We start from the raw sequence: 23,956 nt of genomic DNA on the forward strand, positions 1-23,956 counted from the left end.
AAGGTCATTGGAGTGGTGATTCTTCAGTGACACCGTTGGAGTGGTGACGCTTCAGCGATGCCATCAGGGTGGTGATTCTCTGATGATGCCATTAGGATGGTGATTTCCTAATGATGCTGCTGGGGTGGTGATTCTCCAGTAATGCCGTTAGAGTGGTGATTCTCTAATGATGCCATTAGGATGTTAATTTCCTAATGATGTTGTTGGGGTGGTGATTCTCCAGTAATGCCATCAGGGTGGTGATTTTCTGATGATGCCATTAGGGTGGTGATTTCCTAATGATGCCATTAGGATGGTGATTTTCTAATGATGCTGCTGGGGTGGTGATTCTCCAGCAATGCCGTTAGAGTGGTGATTCTCTAACAATGCCGTCAGGGTGGTGATTCTTTGATGATGCCGTTAGGGTGGTGATTCCCTAACAATGCCTTTTGTATAATGATTATCTTTGTTTTGCTATGTTAGAGTGGTGATTCTCTAACGATGCCGTCAGGGTGGTGATTCTCTGACGATGCCGCTAGGGTGGTGATTCCCTAATGATGTCCTTTGTATAATGATTCTATTTGTTTTGCTGTGTTAGAGTGGTGATTCTCTAACATTTATCTAGAATGATGAGCTTCTAGCCATAGCGTCCTGGTATGGTGTCACTTGAGTTGTTTATGGAACGTGTTTGTATGTCGTGTTGTTGTTACACGATTGAGTTGCGATGTGGCTTTTGTCTGAATTATGTGTAGTGTGCTTATGATTTTTGTATGATTGCTGCGATTATCGTTCAGCGAGCATGGTTGTCAGACCTATCGATTGATTGTTATGTCTTTTTGTCATGATAGATGACTTGGAAGACCAGATGCAGCGATATTATGGGCACTGTGAACAACCTTGCGAAGGTTGTGCAATAGCAAGTGGTTGTGATACAATAGATGGGTGCAAATCTTCAGCACGTAGCCCAAGGTGGGCATAACACAAGTACGATTACCTATAAGTGTGATCATCGCAAAATTTTTCCTCTCTTGTGGTTTCTCTCTCTTCCTTCTCTTTTCCTTTTCTAACCTCTATTTTCCTCCTTTTTGAAAGAAGAAGAATAAAAGACAGAAAAGAAAGAGAGAAGAGAAAAGAAGGGAAGAGAAGAAGAGGAATTCTTTTGTGGGGTTTCACTTGACCTTGATTTGAAAATATTTAGAAAATAACTCACCTCCATTTTGAAATATATTGCGGGAAAATGGAGAGACGGGATTCGCTCGTCGGTACGAGGTTCGACCGTTCCTGACGCCTTTACCAGGGGTAATCGAACCAAGGATCGAATTTATGCCTTTTGCTTTGCCTAAATATTATCTAAGAATTTATCCTAAGTCTAAATGCACAAAGAATCATGCTTGTGCAATGCAAAGGTGTATGCTTCTTTCTGAAAATGATTTGAAAATCTCCAAGTATTTTTGAGATGAAATAGAGTGAAGAAATGATTGAATCTAATTTAGAACTTGAGACAGATTAGAGAAGTTCTAAGTCTTTTGAAATGATTAGAGTTTGGGAAAATAAATTTTTGAATTTGAAAAGAATGATTGAAAGATGAGTAAAAGGAAAAGAATAGGAAATTTCAAAGTCAGAAATGGATTTTGAATTTAAACATGGATTTATGAGAAGGAGATGAAATTTGAAGTGATATTGATTTCTAGATTTTAAAATCTAGAATTGGGAATGGAATTGGATTCTGGATCCTAAATGGAATTGGATTCAAGATCTGGGATCCAAGATGGAATTTGAATCCTAAAATGGATTTTGGATCTAAAATGGATTTAGGATCTGAAATCTGAGAAGATAGAGTTGGACTCTGGACCCTAAGATGGATTTTTGGATCCGAAGTCTGAGATCCAAAGTGAAATTGGATTCTGGATCCTAAAATGGGATTGGATCTGAAGTCTGAGATCCAAGGTGAAGTTGGATTATGGATCTAGAATCTTAAATGGGAATTGAATCCGAAATCTGAAATCCAAGATGTAATTTGGATCTAACTTTGGATTTGGAATTTCAAAATTGATTTTGAGAATAAATGGATTTCTAAGTCAAATTGGAGTTGAATTTGGAGATTGAATTTGGAATTTAGAAGATGAATCAAGAATTAAAATTGAACTTTGAATTTGATTGGAGTTTTGAATATAAAATGAATTTGGAATTTCAAAGTCAAATTGAACTTTGAAATCTGATTTGAAGTGGAATTTTTGAATATATATAATGAATTTGAAATCTCAAAGTTAAATTAAACTTTGAGATTGAAAAATGAAATAGAATTGAAAAGTGAAAAGATGAATTGGATTTTACAAAAATTGAAGATTGATTGAAGGAGATATTTACATCACTTGGAGTTTTGAAAAGGGAATTTTGAAAATATGATGCAGTTCTATCCTAAGTGATGAATGAATTTAAAGAATCATGAAATTGGATTTTGAAAAAAAGCTATTCCATTCTTTACATGAGTTAAAATAAGATTGAAGATATAATACATCCCTGACTATGGTCATTGAATGTATTATATATTAATCTATGTTTAAATTCAAGTGAAGAATAAAATACATTTTTTTTTTGTTTTTATAGAGTTTAAAATGAAATTAACTCTCAATATACCCTGACTATGGCCATTGGTATATATATTGAATTAATTTTAAATTAAACTCTGATAAAAGAGGAAATATTTAAAGAAAATATGATGAATTTTGAAAATGATCCAGTGTGGATCCAGTGTTATTTTATAAAAGAAAAAAATCCTAAGTTTTGTTTACATCCTGACTATGGCCATTGATGTAAATCGTCAACTTAGGATTAATTACCTCTTACGAAATGGTGCACGTGCCATTCGTGTTTCACCATTGTGAAATTTTGAGAAATAAAGGCAAAAAGCATGGAAATAAAGCAATTTATGATATTTACAATGCTCATTCATCCTATCTAAAACCGAAAATGTAAATATTTTCATTATATCTAGCTATTATAAATTGGGGAATACAAAGAAATAATAAAATCCTAAATCTAAAGAGATTTCAAACATTTTTGAATATTACCTGCAAAACAGAGTTAATCACAAAATTGCAAAAGGTGGAGGGCCAAACAAACATCCAAATGTTATGCTTTATGTAAAGAAAGAAATAGCACATATGAATGCCTTGATTCAGCTAGATATGGGAAGGTGTGATCCAAATACCCTTGTAAATGCAATGGAGGTGTACAAGGCTATACTTGCGGTTGAAAGAGTACACATGCTTATGTTGGGTTCTAATTGGAGATGGATGCTCACGCCAATGAGTGTATCTATTCCTAGCTGGGCTGAATACTCATGTTGAAGCCTAATTGGGCTGGAAATTCATGGAGGATGTAGCAGGATAAAAATGCAATGGATTAACTTGTTATGAAGTTTAATGGGAATACCAAGCACTATATAACCATTAGCAACACAGTTGTGTATGCAAATTAACATAATATTATAGCTAATATCTACATATAGCTAGTATGCAAACTAATCATGTGCAATGTGGGGAATATACACGGCTTAACTGAGACTGGTCTATACATTATTACTGACTTACTAACAGTTTAATCAATACAGATTAATTGTCAACACATACCAGTACACCCTACACAGATTTTATCCCTTTGCCTAATACTAACCCCATTCCATCGTTACTGGTTCATCCTGTTGACACATATTAACTGCACCTACGGGCTATCAAGGTTTATCTAACACATTCTATGCCAATATTCCATATTCAACATGAACTCCTATAATTATAAGGTTCTAATATATGCCCAGATTATCTGATATTTAGCAGTCAAAATTTTACCTCTAAAATCAGAAGCAACACGGTAAAGTTTGTATGCAGAACTCAAAAGAAGGGAGAATTCAGGTATGATGCTCATTATAAATCCACTATAAAGGTTTAGACATGAGTACCTCTCTATGGCAATTATCGGCTGCCCCACTGGAGAACAGTAACATCAATCATCAGATGCATCTTTAGAGGCCCCTTGAACAAATCATCCTTCACGTCTGTTCAAAACTGGACATTAACTCATTCTTGAAACTTTGGCCGATTGAGGAATACCAGAGAATGGGATTCAGGAGTCCCCGTATGCCATACCAACCACAGGACCAACCCTTACATATTTTATATACCATAAACAGAGGGGCCTGAACCAATTTTAAGGATTTTCGGATCATCTTCTGATCCAATGTTGACATCTTCAGTTGGATCTTGAACCAAAGATGATGGTTCACCCTGCTTTTGGATATGAGCAAATTCTGGCAATTCTTGAATAGTCGAATCAAATTCTGTTAGCTCTTCTGTTTGTTTTGTTGCATTGCTGACCCCTGTTCAACTAAACAGCCAAACGACTAAATGCGCTAACGACTTGATTCCACCAAGCTGAATCATATAAGAAAACTTTGATATGAATCAACCATATAGCAAACATTGCCATATAGGTGGATTCACATAGCAAATTAATCTCAACAGATCCATTGTACACAGTGAATGGGATTCAACGAATCGAATGGAATAGAAATCTCGTACCCATGCTTATGAAAACGTGGAATGCAAAAGCGAGAGATGGGATGATCAGATGATGAATGTAACATGAATGCGTACAAACGAAAGAGAGACGGAAGGTAGATAAAATTCAAATGTACAACAATAATATGACGGAAATAAGATGCCGTGAAAACAGGCAAGTTCAAAACTACAAAAGAAATACAGACTGAGACATCGTAGGAAATTATGGAGCAAATGCGATAGAATGAGACATCGACACCGATTTGAAACTAGAGAGTTTGCAGATCCGGTGCTCAATCAATTAACAACAATGGATGCAACTGAATACTGATGAAGAGGATGAGTGATGATGCCGAATACGTATCCACAAAGATGCTAATGCAAATATCAACCAAAACAATGAAGCATCGTAAATGATGGATGCGATACATAGAGAAAGGAGAAATACAAAGATATGAAATAATGAAAGAGATATAAAATTGGAGAACAATTGAAAGGAAAATGAAAAGTGAGAGGCATAAATGTAAAATGCAGAAGAAAAGAACTAATGCAGAAGCAGAAATAAATGACAGATTATGCAAAACATACGAAAAATCAAAAGGAATTCAGAAATGAATTGTAAAAGAAAAAGATGTTGGAATTGGACATTCCATTAATATTGCACAGCATACGTAGGTCGATATTTGCTATATGCAAAATCGATGCTACACGGGTGCTTCAATGGGGCGATTAAATGGAAAGAGAAGACAAAAATGAAAGAGAGAAGTGAAGGGGGAATCCTTACCGTGACCAAAGCTTTAGGATCGACTGGTTTTTGAGTTGATGCTGTAGGAATGGCTTCCTCCACTCGATCTTGTTTGCAGAGGATTCTGAGGGAAGGAGGAGGTCGATTCTCCTTCAGGGGAAACAAGAGAGAAGTCTGATAGCTTCACTTTGCTTGTAGGGACTCCGGAAGAGGGGAGCAGAGGTGCGTAAGATGGGGGATAATGGATGGTTGTGGATGATCAGATTGGGTGAATAGTGGATCCCTTTAGCCTTCCCCTGTGGTTACTTATATAGGAGACGGAAAAAGGATCTGGAAGAGGGGGGGGGGGGGGGTTCATTGGAGATCAACGGGGAGAGGAAGACGAAGGTGGATGGAGGTTGAAAATGGACGGGTGATCTACTGAAGAAGCAGATGGAGGGAAGAGGCATACGGTGGTTGGGGATCGATGGTCATCCATGAAAAAAAAGGCAAATGAGGAAGGCGATGGAGGCACATGGGTGCTTCCAGCAAGAGAGGGAGAGAGAGTTCGCGAACGGGAGAAGGCGAAAGCTGTTGCAAATTTTCCTAATTTTCAAAAAGAGGGTCCTAAAAGTTTTCTTAAAAGAAAGGGTTTTTAAAACTTATTTTTGTAATATTCTTTATGTTTTGAATTTTTTTCGTTGTTTTTCTTCGTGTTTTCTACATTTTTTTGTTTTTTTGAAATAAAGTTCTAAAATCTAGGCAAAACGAGGGATTTAAAACTATTTTTTTATATTTTTGAGAAATATTTACAAAAAGAGGAGTTTTCTAAGAAAAACTTTTGAAATTTTCTCAGACAACGGGTTTGGATCTGAAATTTGAGGAGATATTCGAGTTTTGGATCTTGAATCGAGAAATATGAGACAGTGGATCCAAATGGATACCGGATGGATCTATCTGAGCCTGTCAAACATTATTTTTGATATTTTTGTAGATTTTGTTCAAAATTTGGATAACAAGGCTCGGATTTGGATTTTGACACTGGATCCGGATCCAAAATTGAGTCATATATAGAAAATGAATTTGATTCCAGTAAATTCGAGAAATAAACAGTAATTTTGAGTGAAATTGACTCAATTTACTCAGAAAATGGGGCCAGGGGTAAAAATGGAATAATCATAAAATTTTGAAAAATTTGGGGTGTTCACAGATGCTCCTCTTTGCTACTAAGTTGGTTGAAAGCCGAACTTAGTGGCAAAGAAAACACTCCAAATTTTGAAAAATGCCCCAGTCAACAGATCCGAACTGGGTATAGAAGAATTTATCTTGAAAGACATGATTTCTCATGTTTAAAACCTTATTCTGAATGACTTTGGGAAGATGAAATCCTCGAAAATGATATAACTAAATAACAGAAATGAGGAAATCGTGATGGTACTTTGGGATGAAGATCCCGGAATGGTGAAAATGGGAATTTGGATCAAGTCTCATTGGTGAGACATGATCCTCTTTTTTTTGAAATGATTCAGGTTTAGCCCTTAACCTAGATGGGACAAAGATATAGCAAGATGAATTTCAGGTTTTACACTTACCTGAATGGGAAAGGAATATATGAGGTCCTGATGGGACATTTTTGAGAAAGATGCCCTATGATATGAAGCTCAAGTATGATCCTTTCCAAGATTGATATGCAAAGCATGGATTCCTTGATGGGGGAAACCATGATGGGACTGAGAGAATACCTCGTTGAAACGAGATTCAGGTTTAACCCTAACCTGAACAGAAAATACCTCGTGGAAAAATGAGGTTCAGGCTTAACCCTTAACCTGAGGGGGACGACCATACTGAATCCTCGAACGAAGAAACCATGATGGGGCCTTCGAAGTTTGGACGAACAAATCCGAGAGGGGTCTACAAAAGGATGAAAAATGGGGTTCCCTAAAGGTTGGAAAATGGATAATCTTGGGCGTCTCATTGCTGAGACTGAAATAGCTTTTGAAATGGATGACCTTTCACAGAAAATTCAGGTTTTTAACCCTTATCTTGAATGGGGGTGACCGTACGGAATCCTTGAATGAAGAAACCGTGATGGGACTAAAAAAGATACATTGCCTAAATGAGACCACTCTTTTGAAAAAGGTAAACAACACTAGGTTGCATCAGAAATAGATATTGAATATTTATTTCATTCTTGGATAGATAGAAAGTTTTGCCAATAAGATAACTCATAGTTGATTCAAATGCTTGAGAATGTGCACGTGTGTGCAAAAGATATTCTCTCTTTTCACCTAGAGTATTCCTCCAACGAGGTTAACTCCTCGCTCTTAAGAGTCAAATTCAAATTTTTAGCGCCAATGATTTTCTTCAAGGAAGCTATCTATTTCCCTGATATGAGAAGAGAAGAGACATTCTTAATTTCATAAAACAGGTAGTGAAAAGATATTGATAAAAGAATTTCGCATAAGAAAATATGATTTCTAGCTATTTTGGCAGTTTGATATCCTGGGACTTTTCCCTTAATGATCTTTCTGGCACTCTTTTTGAGACATTGAGCTTTCTTGGGTTTCGGGGGAAGTTTATTACATCATCCTTCATTTTAGAGATGTCTTGGCTTTTCTTTTTTTTTCTTCGGGGAAGGGTACGTCACAAACTCCTTCATCTTGGAGATGCTCCAATCCTTCTTTTTCTCAAGAATTATACTGGTGATATTGGCTCATTGGTCAGAAATCTCTTGATGATAACAACAATCAAATATATTTTAGGGTTTGTCGGGAGGTTCAGTGTAGTCGCCTTCATCTTGACGGTGATCTGAACATTCACTGGAAGGATCCGTCACAAACTCCTTCATCTCGGAGATGATCCGAATCTTCTTTGGCCCCGGGGTCTACCTCGTATATTCGTCTTCAACTTGACGACAATTGAGAGATCCCTTTTATGGATATTTGATTACAGCTTAAATGAATGAGGAGATATGGATTGAGTGGATTCTTTTTATCGCTCAGGATATTTCCACTGCCTGATTGCCAGAAAGTTATCTTTAAACATGCGTCATAACTATAATCAATATCGATTCGCTTCTGGCTTTTCAACATCATTGAATATTCCTTTCGCTAATCACACCAAGGATAATTCTTACATCCTTTTGGTTAATCAACAAAGAAAAGATCTGAATTTTATCCCTTTTCGCAAAAAGCTTCACCTTTTTGGAAAGAATACTAGAAGTAATATGAGATGATTCTTTTGTGCAGTAAAATATTGGAATCAACGAATGTTTTTAGAAAATTGGCACAATTTTTTAGAATCCTTTGTGAAACAACTACTCAATATAGAATTTGATGAGACCTTTAGCGGAAATTTAGAGGAATGGTGTGAAAATCAGACTTTGAAAATCTTGATTGGTGAAAGGCACTAGATTCGGAAATCCCGACCAGTTATAAGAAACTGGATTTTTGACATCCCGACCAGTGAAAACACTGGATTTTGAAATCCCAACCAGTTATGAAACTGGATTTTGAAATCCCGACCAGTTATAAGAAACTGGATTTTGAAATCCTGACCAGTTATGAGAAACTAGATTTTTTATAATCCCGACCAGTGAAAACACTGGATTTTGAAATCCCGACCAGTTATAAGAAACTGAATTTTGAAATCCCGACCAGTTATAAGAAACTTGATTTGTAATCCCGACCAATTATGAAAAACTGGATTTTGAAATCCCGACCAGCTATAAGAAACTGGATTTGAAATCCTGACCAGTTATGAAAAACTAGATTTTTGAAATCCTGACCAGTTATAACAAACTGGATTTTGAAATCCCGACCAGTTATAAGAAACTGGATTTTTGAAATCCCGACCAGTTATGAGAAACTGGATTTTGAAATCCCGACCAGTTGTGAGAAACTGGATTTGAAATCCCGACTAGTGAAAAATACTGGATTTTGAAATACCGACGAGTGAAAATACTGGATTTGAATTCCCGACCTGTTATGAGAAACTGGATTTTGAATGAAAGGTTTAATCTGATGGTTTGAAAGTGATTGAATTTGGGAGATTATAACCCGAGGGTTGAGAGAATGATGAAATTTTGAGGATATTGTAACCTAAAGGTTAGGAAATGATAGGGTTGAGAATTTGTAACCTAAAGGTTCAATTGGTGAAGTAAATTGATTTGGGAGTTCAACCAGCGTGAGCTGCAGCCTTTGAAATACATGACCAGCGAGAACTGGGTCTTTTGAAATACATGGCCAGCGAGAGCTGGGTCTTTTGGAATACATGACCAGCGAGAGCTGGATCCTTTGGAATACATGACCAATCGAGTGTTGGATCCTTTGGAATATATGACCAATGAGGATTGGATCTTTTAAAATACATGATCAGCGAGAGCTGGATCCTTTAGAATACATGACCAATCGAGTGTTGGATCCTTTGGAATACATGACCAATCGAGTGTTGGATCTTTTTAAAATAAGTCAAATTTGGGAGTTTAAGTCAGAACTAGAATTTTAGAAGAAACAAACTTTAATCAGAAGATTGAATTTTGAAAGTTCCCAATGTGAGGACTGGGTTTTGCAAATGAGCTCAGCATATGATTGAAAATTCTGAGGAATACCCAGTGCGAGGACTGGGTTTTGTAAATGAGCTCGATTTTCAAAATGAATTTAGAACATAGAGATTCTTGGTGAAAATTCTGAATTCAATGGACCATCTTAGTTAACTGCATGTGGTCTGCTTTCAGGATTTATCCCCTTATCCTAAATGGGTAAAGAAGAAAATTGATTATAGAATGATTTGGTTTTGCCTGCATATGGAAACTTTGAAGTAAGAATATATAAAAAATAATACCCCAGTACGATGGCGAATAATGTCAGGATAATAGAAGATCATTTTTATTGAAAGAGCTCTTGAAAGAATACAAATGGTAACATGAACGCTTTTTAGGTGTAAAATTTCTTCAAATGTAGAGCATTGATAGGATCTGACAATTCCACCCCATCTGCATTGATCAAACGATATGCATTACAAGGAAGCACTTCCTTGACTACGTAGGGACCTTCCCAATTAGGTGTCCACTAGCCCTGCGGGCGATGCTTGATGTGAGTTGTTGATCTGAGTACCAAATCATTAACTCGAAATCTTCTCTCAATGATTGACTTAGCATACTGCCGGGCGATTCTTTGTCGATAGGATTGGGCATGCTTGGCTGCCTTGAGCCTCCTTTCATCTAGTAGATCAAGTTGCACCAATCTCTGCTGCTGATATTGATCAAGTGGCAATTCTATAAGTGAGGCAAATTTGAGGGCAGGCTTCTGGACATAGAGAGGTAACACTACCTCAGTCCCATAAACAAGTTCTGAAGGAGTGGCATTGGTCGGAGTCCGAATGGTGGTTCGGTATGCCCAAAGTGCATCATGAATTTTCTCATGCCAATCACGACATGTTTTCACAGTCATTTCCAAAATACAGATCAAAATCTTATTGGTGGCCTTTGCCTGACCGTTCCCTTGAGGATAGTAGGGAGCTGAGAAATGATGGAAAATTTTGAATTTGGAACAGAAGGTTTTCAACCTCTCATTTTTGAAATGGCTTCCATTATTTGAAACAATGTCATGAGATATGTCGAAACGGCAAAGAATGTTCTTGTGAATGAAAGAAACCGCATGGTGGCCTTCTACTGTGCGCAGAGTAACAACTTCAACCCATTTGGTAAAATACTCTGTAGCGGCAAGAAAATACTTGTGGCCGTTAGAAGCGAAAGGAGTAATTGGGCCTACGACGTCGAAAGCCCACATAGAAAAAGGCCAAGGAGAAACAACTGATTGTAGATATGCGGCCGGTGCATGAATGGAAGATGCGTGCATTTGGCACTTGATGCACTTTATCACAAATCGATGGCAGTCCTGTTGCATGGTTTTCCAGTAATACCCTGCCTGGATGATCTGTTTGACGAGAGTTTGATAGCCAACATGGCCACCACAAATCCCTTCATGTGCTTCATGGATAATTTTCATAGCTTCATCCTTGTCTAAGCATTTGGTATACTGAGAACTGAACCCACGGCGGTAGAGAACATTGGCAAGGATGAAATAACGGGCAAACATGCGCTGAATTGCACGTTGCTCCATTTTTGGCATTTCTGGTGGAAATTCACCAGTTTCAATGAAATTTTTGATATCTTGATACCAAGGTTTCTCTTTCTGATTGACATGGTTTACTTGCATGGTTGAAATGAAGGCAGGTTGCTCAAGCCTACCAACTTCGAAAGAACGACATGATTCACTGCCCTTAAAGGATAAAATAGAGCCCAGGCTGGCTAAACCATCGGCTATTTGATTATGTTCTCTCTTGATATTACTGAGCTGAAATTCTTCGAAGCTATCCACTAGAGCTAGGATGATCTTCTGATATGGGATCAATTTTGAATCTTTTACCTGCCACTCAGTGTTAACTTGACTGACAACAAGCAACGAATAGCCAAAGGCTTGCACTCTCTTGACATTGAAACTTTACAGAACTTTCAGAACTCTCAGACCTTGTATTAGAGCTTCATACTCGGCCATGTTATGAGTGCATTGGAAACCAAGCTTGAGAGAAAAATTGATCATTTCTTTTTCTAGGGTGATTAACAGGATTCCAATCCCTATGCCAGACATGTTTTTAGAGCCATCAAAGAATAGATTCCAAACTGGAGGTTGTTGGACATTGTAAATGTGCTCATCAGGAAAATCATCCTCTGCTTTTATTTCTTCTGTCAGGGGAAAATCTGCCAACTGATCTTCAAGCCTTTCCTTAACTTGCTGCTCAACTCGAGGGTCTAACTTCCTCAGCTTTTGCTTGATTGGTCTGGAATCTGATTTCAACTTGAGTCGATGCTCAACCAGCTTGGGATCCAATCCTGGCATATCCTCATAAGTCCAGACAAATACTTCTTGATGCTGCTTAAGAAACTGGATGAGTCTTACTTTCTCATCTTCATTTAGGCCTGAACCAATTTTAAGGATTTTTGGATCATCTTCTGATCCAATGTTGACATCTTCAGTTGGATCTTGAACCAAAGATGACGGTTCACCCTGCTTTTGGATATGAGCAAATTCTGGCAATTCTTGAATAGTCGAATCAAATTCTGTTAGCTCTTCGGTCTGTTTTGTTGCCTTGCTAACCCCTGCTCTTGCCTTTATCCTATGAATTCTTGCCAGCTTTGAATTATTTTGGGAGAATTTGGGATTGATAATAAACCTTTTTATCGATTCAGGAGCCATGTTTTGACGGTTCTGAAAATGTCAAAAAGGTTTTTTAAGGGAAAGTACAAGCCCAAAACAAACTTTTTGTACAAAAGAAAGGAATAATGGCATAGTCAAAATATAAGCAGGAATGATAAACACGCAAATGTGAAGGGAAGATCAAGCTTTCATTGAAATAAAATCGACCAAATATTTACAAGACCGACAAAGAGACACAAGAGACTGGGACTATGTTGTCCCTAACCTGAATCAACTGGAACTCTGCAAAATGGACCAATTTTGGAAAAACAAATAGAGAAAATGGAAATAAAGGTAGAAACAAGATTCAGAACAGAGTCCTAATCAGATTGGGACTCTGAGACAGAGTCCTGATCGGACCGAAACTCTAGTTTTTGGGTCTTTTCTGAAAAACAGATAAGAGAATCTATGAAAACCAGTGATAATGACAACAAGCAGTGAAATCAGAACCAAGTTCTAATCAAACTGGGACTCTGAGGATAGAGTCCTAATTTGACCAGGACTCTTAAAATTTTGGATTTTTGAGAAAACAAACGAGAGGATTTTAAAAAATAGGTAAAAATACTCAGAAATTGAAGTCCAATTCAGAGTCCTGATCTGACTAGGACTCTGAGGAAGAGTCCTAATTTGACTAGAACTCTGGAAATTTTTGGTTTTCTAGAAAATAAATAATGAGATTTTAAAAAGAACTTTTAAAAACAAGTGAAAATAAAGTTAAAAATGAACTCAGGATGGAGTCCTGATTCGATCAGGACTCTGGGATAGAATCCCAGAATTTTAAAATTCTTTGATAAAGGTGTAACAATTTTGGTTTCTGAAAAGATACATGAAGGGATTTTTAAAAGATTCTCTCAAAATTGAGGTCAGGTTCAGAGTCTTGATCCAACTCGGACTCTTTGAATAGAGTCCTGATTCAACCAAAACTCTGAGTTTTTTACTCTTTTTGAAAGATTTTGAAGAATTTGGTTGAAAACAGGTAAAAATAACAACGAAAGATAGAGTCCTAATCCGATTGAAACTCTGAAAAAGAGTCTTAATTTGACTAAGACTCTGAAATTTTGGCTCTTTTGAAAATCAGATGAGAAGGTTTTCGAAAACAGGTGAAGAACAAGAGTAAAGGATGAAATCGGGATAGAATCCTGATTTGATTAGGACTCTCAGAAAGAGTCCTAATTTGACTGGGACTCTAGAATTTTGGCCAAAATGAAAGATTTTGAAAGATTTTCTCAAAAATAGGTAAAATGGTATTAAAAGGTAGAGTTCTAATCTGACTGAGACTCTGAAAAAAGAGTCCTAATCGGACCGGGACTCTGAGATTTTGGCCAAAAATAGAGGAAATAGACAAGGGATAAGATCACCTCTGATTTAAAATCAAAATAAAGTTCTGAAAAGGTCTACAAAGATGAAAAGACAGAGTCCTGATCCAACTAGGACTCTGAGATTTTTGAGAAATTTGATAAATGAAAGAATCCAGAAGTGACACCACCTAGATGGGTCTCATCTGAGGATTGAAATCAATTAAAAATTTGTTTTAAAACAAATCCAGATTGTTTTTTTGAAGAAAATATTTTTGAAATAAGAAATACAAAGCCCTGGGGGTCGGCAAATGGCAAAATATTGATTTAAAACCCAGGTATTTGAAATCGATCTTGAAAGAAAAGTTTTAAAACTCAAATCTGGATTTAATATTTTGAAAACAGGAGTGTTGGATCTCGAAAATGAGATGCGATGGCATACAATATAATGTAATGTTATGAAATGATATGCCAAATGCATGCAGTGATATGCAATGACACATGAAATGTAAACCCTGGATGAGGGACTTGAAATCCCAGACCCCTGGCAGAGACAAAGAGTTTAGAAATTCTCATCTGAGGATGAGAACTGACAATTGAAATTGAGCCAAACTAAGGATTGAATCTTGATTGTAGGATGGAGTATTAAATTTTTTGTAAAATTTGGACTATGAATAACCCTGACTCAGATATCAACCAGCTAGTTCCTTGAAGACTGCAGAGAGTGGATCCCAGTGTCAGGATGTAGGTGTTTGTGAATTTGGGTGAAAATTTAGGGTGTTTACAGATGCCCCTCTCTGCTACTAAGCTGATTGACAGCCAAGCTTAGTGGCAAAGAAAAACACACCAAATTTGGACTATAAAAATGCCTCAGTTAGAAGAATTTGACTGGGTATGAAAGAATTAGCTCTGGTGATCATGATAGGTATAGAATGGAGAATAAAGAAGAAAATTCATCTCATCAAGATGAGGCTCAGGCTTAGCCCTTAACCTGCATGGGACAAAAAATACCTCGTAGAAGAACGAGGCTCAGGCTTAACCCTTAACCTGAAGGGGGCGGAAAAAGCCTCGTGGAAAAATGAGGTTCAGGCTTAACCCTTAACCTGAAAGGGAGGATACCTTATGGAAAAATGAGGTTCAGACTTAACCCTTAACCTGAAAGGGACGATACCTCGTGGAAGAACGAGGTTCAGGCTTGACCCTTTGTTATCATCGCAAAATTTTACTTTTGCAAGTCAAACTGACCTTTAAAAAAGTTTTTTGAAAATAACTCGCCTTTGTTTTTAAAATGCGAGAAAATTTTGTAGAATGGGACTCGCCTGTTGGTATGATGTTCAACCGTTCTTGGTGCCTTTACTAGAGGTAATTGAACCAAGGATCAAAAGTGTGCTTAGCTTTGCTCAACTTGTCTAAATCGTGTTCTATTTCCTAAATGCACAAAGAATCAGGCATGTGCTATGAATTTCTTAAAATGCAAGTTTGAACATATGATGTTTGCTTCAGAATAATTGTAATACTTAAAGAACTCTTAGAAAATATAACACTTTGAAAGTCATGAATTATGATTGGGAGAGAGTTTCTGAAGAAAAGAAAATCAATTTCTGAAGAAATACAAGTGTTTTGTGAAAATCGATTTCTGAGGAATTTCAAATAACTTTGGAAAAACTTGATTTCTCTGAATTCAGACTTTGAAATTGAAGATATTATGACTTGAAAAATTGTGATTTAAACTTGAGGAATACTTGGAATATCATTTGAAGGCTCAGAGTTTTGAGAAAATCGATTTCTGAGTAAGACTTAGAAAATTTTGAAAAAAAAATGATTTCTCTGAGCTAGAATTGGAAATTGCAATATGAAATGAATGAATATGGATTTGAAAGACATTGTTTTGAAGAATTGAGAAAATCTTTTTGTATTTTTGAGAAATGCAGTGCATTTTGAAGTTAGCCTAAGAGTGTAGCTAATACAAAGATCACAAATATGGGTCTTGTTCGTATTCTGACTATGGCCATGAATACGAATTCCACCGAGTTTGTCAACTTCCAAAGAGCTTGTGCACATGCCATTCGTGTAGACCATGGTGGATTTGTAATATGTGCATGAATGATGCATTTATCAGATATTGAAATTGTAAAAGCAAACTATATGCAATCCATCCTATTCTAAGCAGGAATTGAAATTCTTATTCCAAACGTATTTAATTTACATCACTAATTAAATTTAAATACAGGAAAATAAAGAAAAATACAGCCTTGAAATGTCCCTGCAAAACTAGAAAAGCTTGTTAGTGAAGATATGTCGGTTTTTCTAGATTTATCCTGCAATATCTAGAAATTGCTGGATTTATCTAGACATAAGCCTTTTTCTATGATTCTCTGAGATAAACATAATGAAATATGAAATAAAATGAAAAAAATAATAAAGATAAACAACTTTGAAATTTGAAATTTTGTGAAAAATAACAAAAATACCCTTGAAAACAATACTATGGCCTTGAAATCAGGGTTTTCAGAAAGATATTTTGTAAAATGCAAATTTTGAAATTCAAATAAGAATAAATCAAACACGAAATGATATGATATGATTGAAAATATGAAAATCAAAGTTTGAAATTTCGAAATTGAGGTCAAATAACCAAATTGCCCCTGATAGCAAGACTATGACCTTGAAATGAGGGTTTTGAGAAAATATTTTGGTAAAAACTTGGGATTGAGGGTTTAGATAAAATCAAATAACAGCTAAGTAAAACATGAGGTGTCCTAGCATGATTATAAACATGAAAAAACCCTAAAAACATGAACTTATACATAAAAAATTAAAAATATCACAAAAATCATGATTTTGACAGTGTTTTGGGATCCTGCGGGTACTGTTTTTTGCAATTTAACTCATCCAAGCATCAAATGAGTTCTAAAATTAATAAAAATCGACATCTGCACTTTTTATAACCCTAAAAGTAGATTGGAAACAAAAAGATCAAATTTTTACATAATTTTAATACAAAAATTATAAAAAAACCCTAAAATTTGCTATTTTTACCCGCAGGCATGTACCTGTTTCAGTGTCAGACCCGAATCAGGGGTCAATCCACCATCGAAATTCAAAAAATTTTACAGAGAACTACTAGACAAAAAAATAGAGATTCTATTTTTTACATATCAGAAAAATCATCTCAGATTGGGGAGATATCATTCCGGCAATCTGTACTTGAATATAACAAATATAAAATTGATCAAAACAGACACTTCCGATTTCAAATATAGGGAAAAATAGCAAAACATATCAAACATTTCTGAGATTTCAGCAGTGAATAGCATACAAATAAATAAATAGTTTCTCTTTTTACAGATTATTGATTTGATCTACGGTTAAGGATCTATGATGTCCACAATTTGAATTAGAGTTTTAATATATCATAATGAGTTTTAAAGCATGGGTCTGACTATCTGTCAAACGAAAAATAGCAAGTTGTGATAAAAAATTACAGGAAAATTACAGTAAATAGCATTAACATGAGACTGCTTCACTTTACAGATCATAAATCAGACTTTAGGTGAGAGAAATAACACAATTGCAAGTTACCTATGAATTTCAATAGCGATTTTAATGATTGGAAATTATGATACGATCTTTTATTTTTCTAACAGGTTTTCTGAAATCTAAAACCTCTGATTTTTTTACAGAGACTCAATGACATATCCTTGGACCACATATAAAATTTTTAGAAATTTGTAACAAATATTTAAACATAGAATAACATGATTTCTACAGTTCTAGAATCAAAACACATGAAAATCTAAGAAACACTAAAAAAAACTTGATTTAATAATGGAAAACAATAAAAAATACCTAAACAACAAAACAAAATTTATTTTAATGCTGAAACATATGCAATAAACATTAATATGACCAAAAAATAAAAAAAACACAGAGAATCTATGATGGAAATCAATTTTACCTTTAAAAGGACAGATTTAGCCCATTTAACGGGTAAATCGTATCTTTCACCAGTTAAGAACGTAGAACAGGTACCTCTCGTCGATTGTAATGGATTAGAATCCTTGAAATCACCCTCAAACTGAGTTAGATCATCTTCTTGGGTCAATTGGGAAGTTCTTGGATGGATTCCATGGTTAAAAATCATGAAGAAAGGGGTTTCCATGGTGAAACCATGATAAAAAAATAATAAATTTCATAAAAAAATAATGAGATAAAAGGTGGAGATCTTACCTTAGGTGTTGCAGCAATGGGGGAAGCAGCTAGGAGGAGAGAGAGGCTCCAATAAACTGTTGAGAAAAGAATAGGGGTCGACCCTCCCTCTAGCCTCATTAAATAGGCAAAATTAGGCTTTAAAAAAAAGCGCTAATTAATTCCAATTTTGCCCCTTTTAAAAATCTATCCAAAGCTATTAGTGGGAGGCAATTTTTCTGAAATTTCCTAACCTACATGAACTCTAGATAACCTAATTAGACTCCTAACTAAACTAAAAGACTTCCAAATGTGGTGCCACCTAGTGTGGGCCCACATTTGTTTTTAAAGCTTCAATTTAAAACCTTTAAAAACTACTAGTTCAAAATCTAAACAAAATAAATTTTCAAAATTTGTTTTGACTCCTCTAAACCTTTAAACTATATAGGACACTGACTAACCCTAGTCTAACCCTGACCTTATCAAATGTGGCACCACCCAGAGTGGGCCCCACTTGAATTTTCAAAAAACAATTTCAAAACTTGAAAAGAAGAGGTTTTTCAAAAGATATTTAAAAGTAGATTTTGAGATTGAAAGTTTTGAAATGGTATAGAGCCCTGACTAGGTCAGAACACTTCTGGATATGGCACCAACTGAGTGGGGCCCACATTAGGGTTTTGAAAATTTTGAAACAAAGACTGAAAATGACTTTGAAAAGGGGCCAAAATCAACAATTGAAATTCAAAGGTTTTAAAAATAGAGTTCTGAGCGAACTAAAATTCTTGACCAGATTTCATCAGAACTGGTAAAATAAGTCAGAAAATACAATCAGGGTTAGAGTCCTAACTCAATCAGAACCCTGAAATAGAGTTCTGAATCAACCGGGACTCTACAAATTGACCTATTATTTGAAAAGCAAATAGAAAAGAATGACAATGGAAGTAAAAACAAATTTCAGAATAGACTCCTAACTGGATTTGGACTCTGGGATAGAGTCCTGATCGGACTGAAACTCTAGATTTTTTTTTTGTATTTTCTGAAAAATAGATGAAAGAACTTGTGAAAACAGTGAAAATAATAATAAACAGTGAAATCAAAGCAGAGTCCTGATCCAACTGGGACTCTGAGACAGAGTCCTAATTGAACTAGGACTCTCAGAATTTTGGATTTTCTAAGAAAACAAATGAAAGGATTTTGAAAACAGGTGTGAATAAGATAAAATTGAAGTCCGGTTCAGAGTCCTGATCCGACTAGGACTCTGAGGAAGAGTCCTAATTCGACTAGAACTCTGAGGATTTTTGGTTTCCTAAAAAGCAAATAAAGAGATTTTAAAAGAACTTTTGAAAACCAATGAAAATGAAGTGAGAAAATAGACTTTGGATAGAGTCCTTATTTGATCAGGACTCTGGGATAAAATCCCAGAATTTTGAAATTCTATGATAAAGGTATAATAATTTTGATAGATAGAAAGATTTTTGAAAGATTCTCTCAAAATTGAAATCAGGGTCAGAGTCCTGATCCAACTGGGACTCTCTGAATAGAGTCCTGGTTCAACTAGAACTCTGAGCTTTTAACTCATTTCGAAAGATTTGGTTGAAAACAAGTAAAAATAGCAAAGAAAGATAGAGTGCTAATCCGACTGAAACTCTGAAGAAGAGTCCTAATCCGACTGGGATTCTTGAAAAAGAGTTCTACTCCAACTAGGACTCTAGGATTTCGGCCAAAACGAAAGATTTTGATAGGTTTTCTCAAAAACAGGTAAAAAGGTTAGTAGAAGGTAGAGTTTTGATCCAACTAGGACTCTGAAAAAAGAGTCCTAGTCCAACTAGGACTCTAAAATTTTGACCAAAATGACAAAAATATGCAAGGATATGACCATAACTGGTTTAAAATCAGAATGGAGTTTTGAAAAGATTCAAAAAGATAAAAAGATAGAGTCCTGATCCAATAAAGACTAAAATTTTTGGGATTTTTGATGAATGAAAGAATCCAGAAGTGACCCCACCTAAATGGGCCTCATCTGAGAATTGAGATCAATTGAAATTGAGTTTCAAATGAATCCAGATTGTTTTTTGAGGAAAACATTTCGAAACATAAGATTCTGGGGGTTGGCAAATGGCAAAAATGTTGATTTAAAACCCAGATTTTGAAATTGATTTCGAAAGAAAGGTTTTTAAAACTTGAATCTGGATTTAATATTTTGAAAACGGGAGTTCTGGATCTCGATAATGAGATAAAATGACATGCAATGCTATGTAATGCTATGCAATGCAATGAAATGATATGTCGAATGAATGCAATGATATGAGTGACATATGAAATATAAACACTGGATGAGGGTGAAAATTTGGGGTGTTTACAGATGCCCTTCTTTCCTACTAAGCCAGTATAGGGCCGAGCTTAGTGGCAAAGAAAACACACCAAATTTGGGCTATATACAACAAATGCTCCAGTTGGAAGAATCTAACTGTGTATGAAAGAATTTGCTTTAATGAAAATGGTAAATATGGAATGGAGAATGAAGAAGAAAAATTCATTTTATAGAAATTAAGTTCAGGTATTGCCCTTAACCTGGATGGGATGGGAAATACCTCATATAGAAATGAGGCTCAGGCTTGACCCTTAACCTGATCGGGAAATGAAATACCTCATCCGAATGAGGCTCAGGTTTATCCCTTAACCTGATCGGAAAATGGGAATGGTAAGTTGGATGGCAAATAAGACAACTTTTTTGAAGAAGAATAAGGCAACTCTTTCGACAATGTGAAAGATGAACAAGACGATCCAAAGGAGCAGGGCGATTCTTTTGAGAATGCGAAAGATGAATAAGGCAATCCAAAGGAACAAGGTGATTCTTTCGACAACGTGAAAGATGAACAAGGTGATCCAAAGGAGCATGGCGATTCTTTTGACAACGCGAAAGATGAACAAGGCAATCCAAAGGAGGAGGGCGATTCTTTCGACAACGCGAAAGATGAATAAGGCAATCCAAAAGAACAAGTTGATTCTTTCGATAACTCAAAAGTTGAATTCTTTTGACAACGCGAAATATGACAAAGGCGATCCAAAGGAGCAGGGCGATTCTTTCGACAATGCGAAAGATGAATTCTTTCGACAACGTGAAAGATGATAAAGGCGATCCAAAAGAGCAGGGCTATTCTTTCGACAATGCGAAAGATGACAAAGGCGATCCAAAGGAGCAGGGCGATTCTTTCGACAACGCGAAAGATGACAAAGGCAATCCAAAGGAGCAGGGCGATTCTTTCGACAACACAAAAGATGAATTCTTTCGACAACGCGAAAGATGACAAAGGTGATCCAAAGAAGCAGGGCGATTCTTTCGACAATGCGAAAGATGAATTCTTTCGACAACGCGAAAGATGACAAAGGCGATCCAAAGGAGAAGGGTGATTCTTTCGACAAAGCGAAAGATGAATTCTTTTGACAACGCGAAAGATGACAAAGGCTATCCTTTCGGAGAGAAGGTTAATCTTTCAGCAACGCGAAAGACGACAAAGGTTACTCTCTCAAGGAGGCAAAAGGTGATACCAGGATGTGACAAAATGGACATCGATCTCTTCACTTCATGTCAGGACAACAATAAAATATTGCCAAAATGTTAAAAATTGTTTGTTGATTCAAAATACTTGAAACTGATGTATATTGATATGAAAATATTTTCTCTTTTCTACCCAAAGTATTACCTCCAATTGGGCTAACTCCATAGAATCTAAATTCAAATTCAAATTGCTTGCAATTAGCTTTCTTCAAGGAAGCTATCAATTTCCTTGTTATGAACAGAAAGGAGAGTATTCTTGATATTGTGAAAGTGATTGGTGAAAGGACATTGATAAAAGAATTTCACAAAATTAAAGAAGATTCTTGGCAAATTCGACAGTTTGATATCCTGAATTTTTCTCAAGAATGATCTTTTTGCATTCTTTTTGTGACAGTGAGCTTTCTTGGGTTTTGAGGGAGTTTATTACATCATCCTTCATTTTGGAGATGTCCTGACTTTTTTCTCTCTTCTCTTTTTTTAGAAGGGTACGTCACAAACTCCTTTAACTTGGAGATGTTTCGATCCTTCTTTATCTCAGAAATTATACGGATGATATTGTCTCTTTGGTAGAAAATCTCTTGATGATAGCAGAAATTAAATATCTTTTAGGGTTTGTCGGGAGGCTCATCGCATTCACCTTCAACTTAGCGGTGATCTGAACTTTTCCTGGAAGGATCCGTTATAAACTCCTTCATCTTGGAGATGATCCAAATCTTCTTTGGCCCTAGGGGTCTAACTCATCCACCAGTCTTCAACTTGATGATGATTGAGAGATCCCTTTTGCAAATATTTAATTGCAGCTTAAATGATTGAGGAGATATGAAAATTGAGTGGATTTTTCTTTATCACCCAAGATATTTTCACTGCCTTATTTTCCACAAGAATGGTCTTTAAAGATGTGCCATTGACTGCGATCAATATCAATCACTTGTGGCTTTGTGACAACATTGAATTTTCTTTGTTGGCCATATAGGGGATCTATTCTTCATCCTTTTTGGTTGACAAATAGAAAGATTTTGAATTTTGAATCCTTTTTCGCAAAAGCTTTATCCTTTTGGAAGTAATACTGAAGGTAATTTTGAGGTAGTTCTTTGTGCAATAAAGGTTTTGAGATCAACAATTGTTCTTCATGACAAATTGGCAAAATATTCTTGAAATCTTTGGTGAAAGAAATTGCTTGATATTCTAGTTGACACATCAGTGGGATTCTGGATGAAAGTCCAACACGACCTAAACTCTGAAAGTAAATCCAATACGAAATTAGAATTCTAAAGGTAAGTCCTAGCACAATGTTGGATTTTGAAGGTAAGTCCAACTCATAGGTTGGTTTTGAAAGAACGACCGAGTCGAAACTCAGATCCAGTAAGGAAAACTAGAAAATTTGAGTCGGAACTCGAGTCTTTAAAGGAAAAACTAGAAATTTTGGTTCTGAAGAAAAGAAAATTCGAGTCGAAACTCAAATCTTTGAAGGAAAACTAGACCCATTCAAATTTAAAGGAAAGGAAATTCGAGTCGAAACTTGAATCCTAAAGGAATGATTGAAAAATTCAGAAGGAAAGAAAATTTGAGTCGGAACTCGAACCCTAAAGGAAAAACTTATCCAATTTAGGTTTAAAGAAAAAGAAATTCGAGTCGGAACTCGAATTCTAAAGGAAAAACTAGAAAGTTCAGAAAGAAAGAAAATTCGAGTCAAAACTCGAACCCTAAAGAAAAAACTTATCTAATTCAAATTTAAAGGAAAGGAAATTCGAGTCGGAACTCAAATCCTGAAGGAAAACTAGATCAATTTGGAAAGAAAAGAAATTTGAGTCGGAACTCGAATCCTGAAACAAAACTAGATCAATTTGGAAGAAAAAGAAATTCGAGTCGGAACTCGAATCCTGAAGGAAAATTAAATCAATTAGAAGGAAAGGAAATTCGAGTTGGAACTCTAATCCTGAATGAAAACTAGACCAGTGCGGACTGGGTTTGGAGAAAGGCTTAACCCGAAGGTTGATTTTGACAAGATTGGCAAAAATGGTTTTGATAAAAAGACGTGACTTGAAGGTCGAATTTGAAAAAGATTGGTGTTTTGAAAAGTGTTTGTTGGTCGCTATGGGAGATTTTCAATCTTCACCCTCGCGAGGACTTAGACGACTGTCGGGGTCTCAAGATTTATCCCTTATCCTGAATGTGCAACTCAGGTTTATCCCTTAACCTGAAGGGGAAAATGAATTTGATGCAAATGGATGCAAATGAATGCATGCAAATGCGAATGTATGCAAATAAATGCAAAATGGGTGCACATGCGTGCAAAATGAGAGATTTGTTTGATCTTGCCTGCATACAAGATGTTTTGAAGACAATTTTCAAAATAATGCCTCAGTGTAATAGGGAAAGGAAATTTTGGATAAAAGGAA

This window comes from Nuphar pumila, chromosome 1, assembly GCF_984573655.1.
Source record: "Nuphar pumila chromosome 1, dmNupPumi1.hap1.1, whole genome shotgun sequence".
NCBI classification, from domain to species: domain Eukaryota; kingdom Viridiplantae; phylum Streptophyta; class Magnoliopsida; order Nymphaeales; family Nymphaeaceae; genus Nuphar; species Nuphar pumila.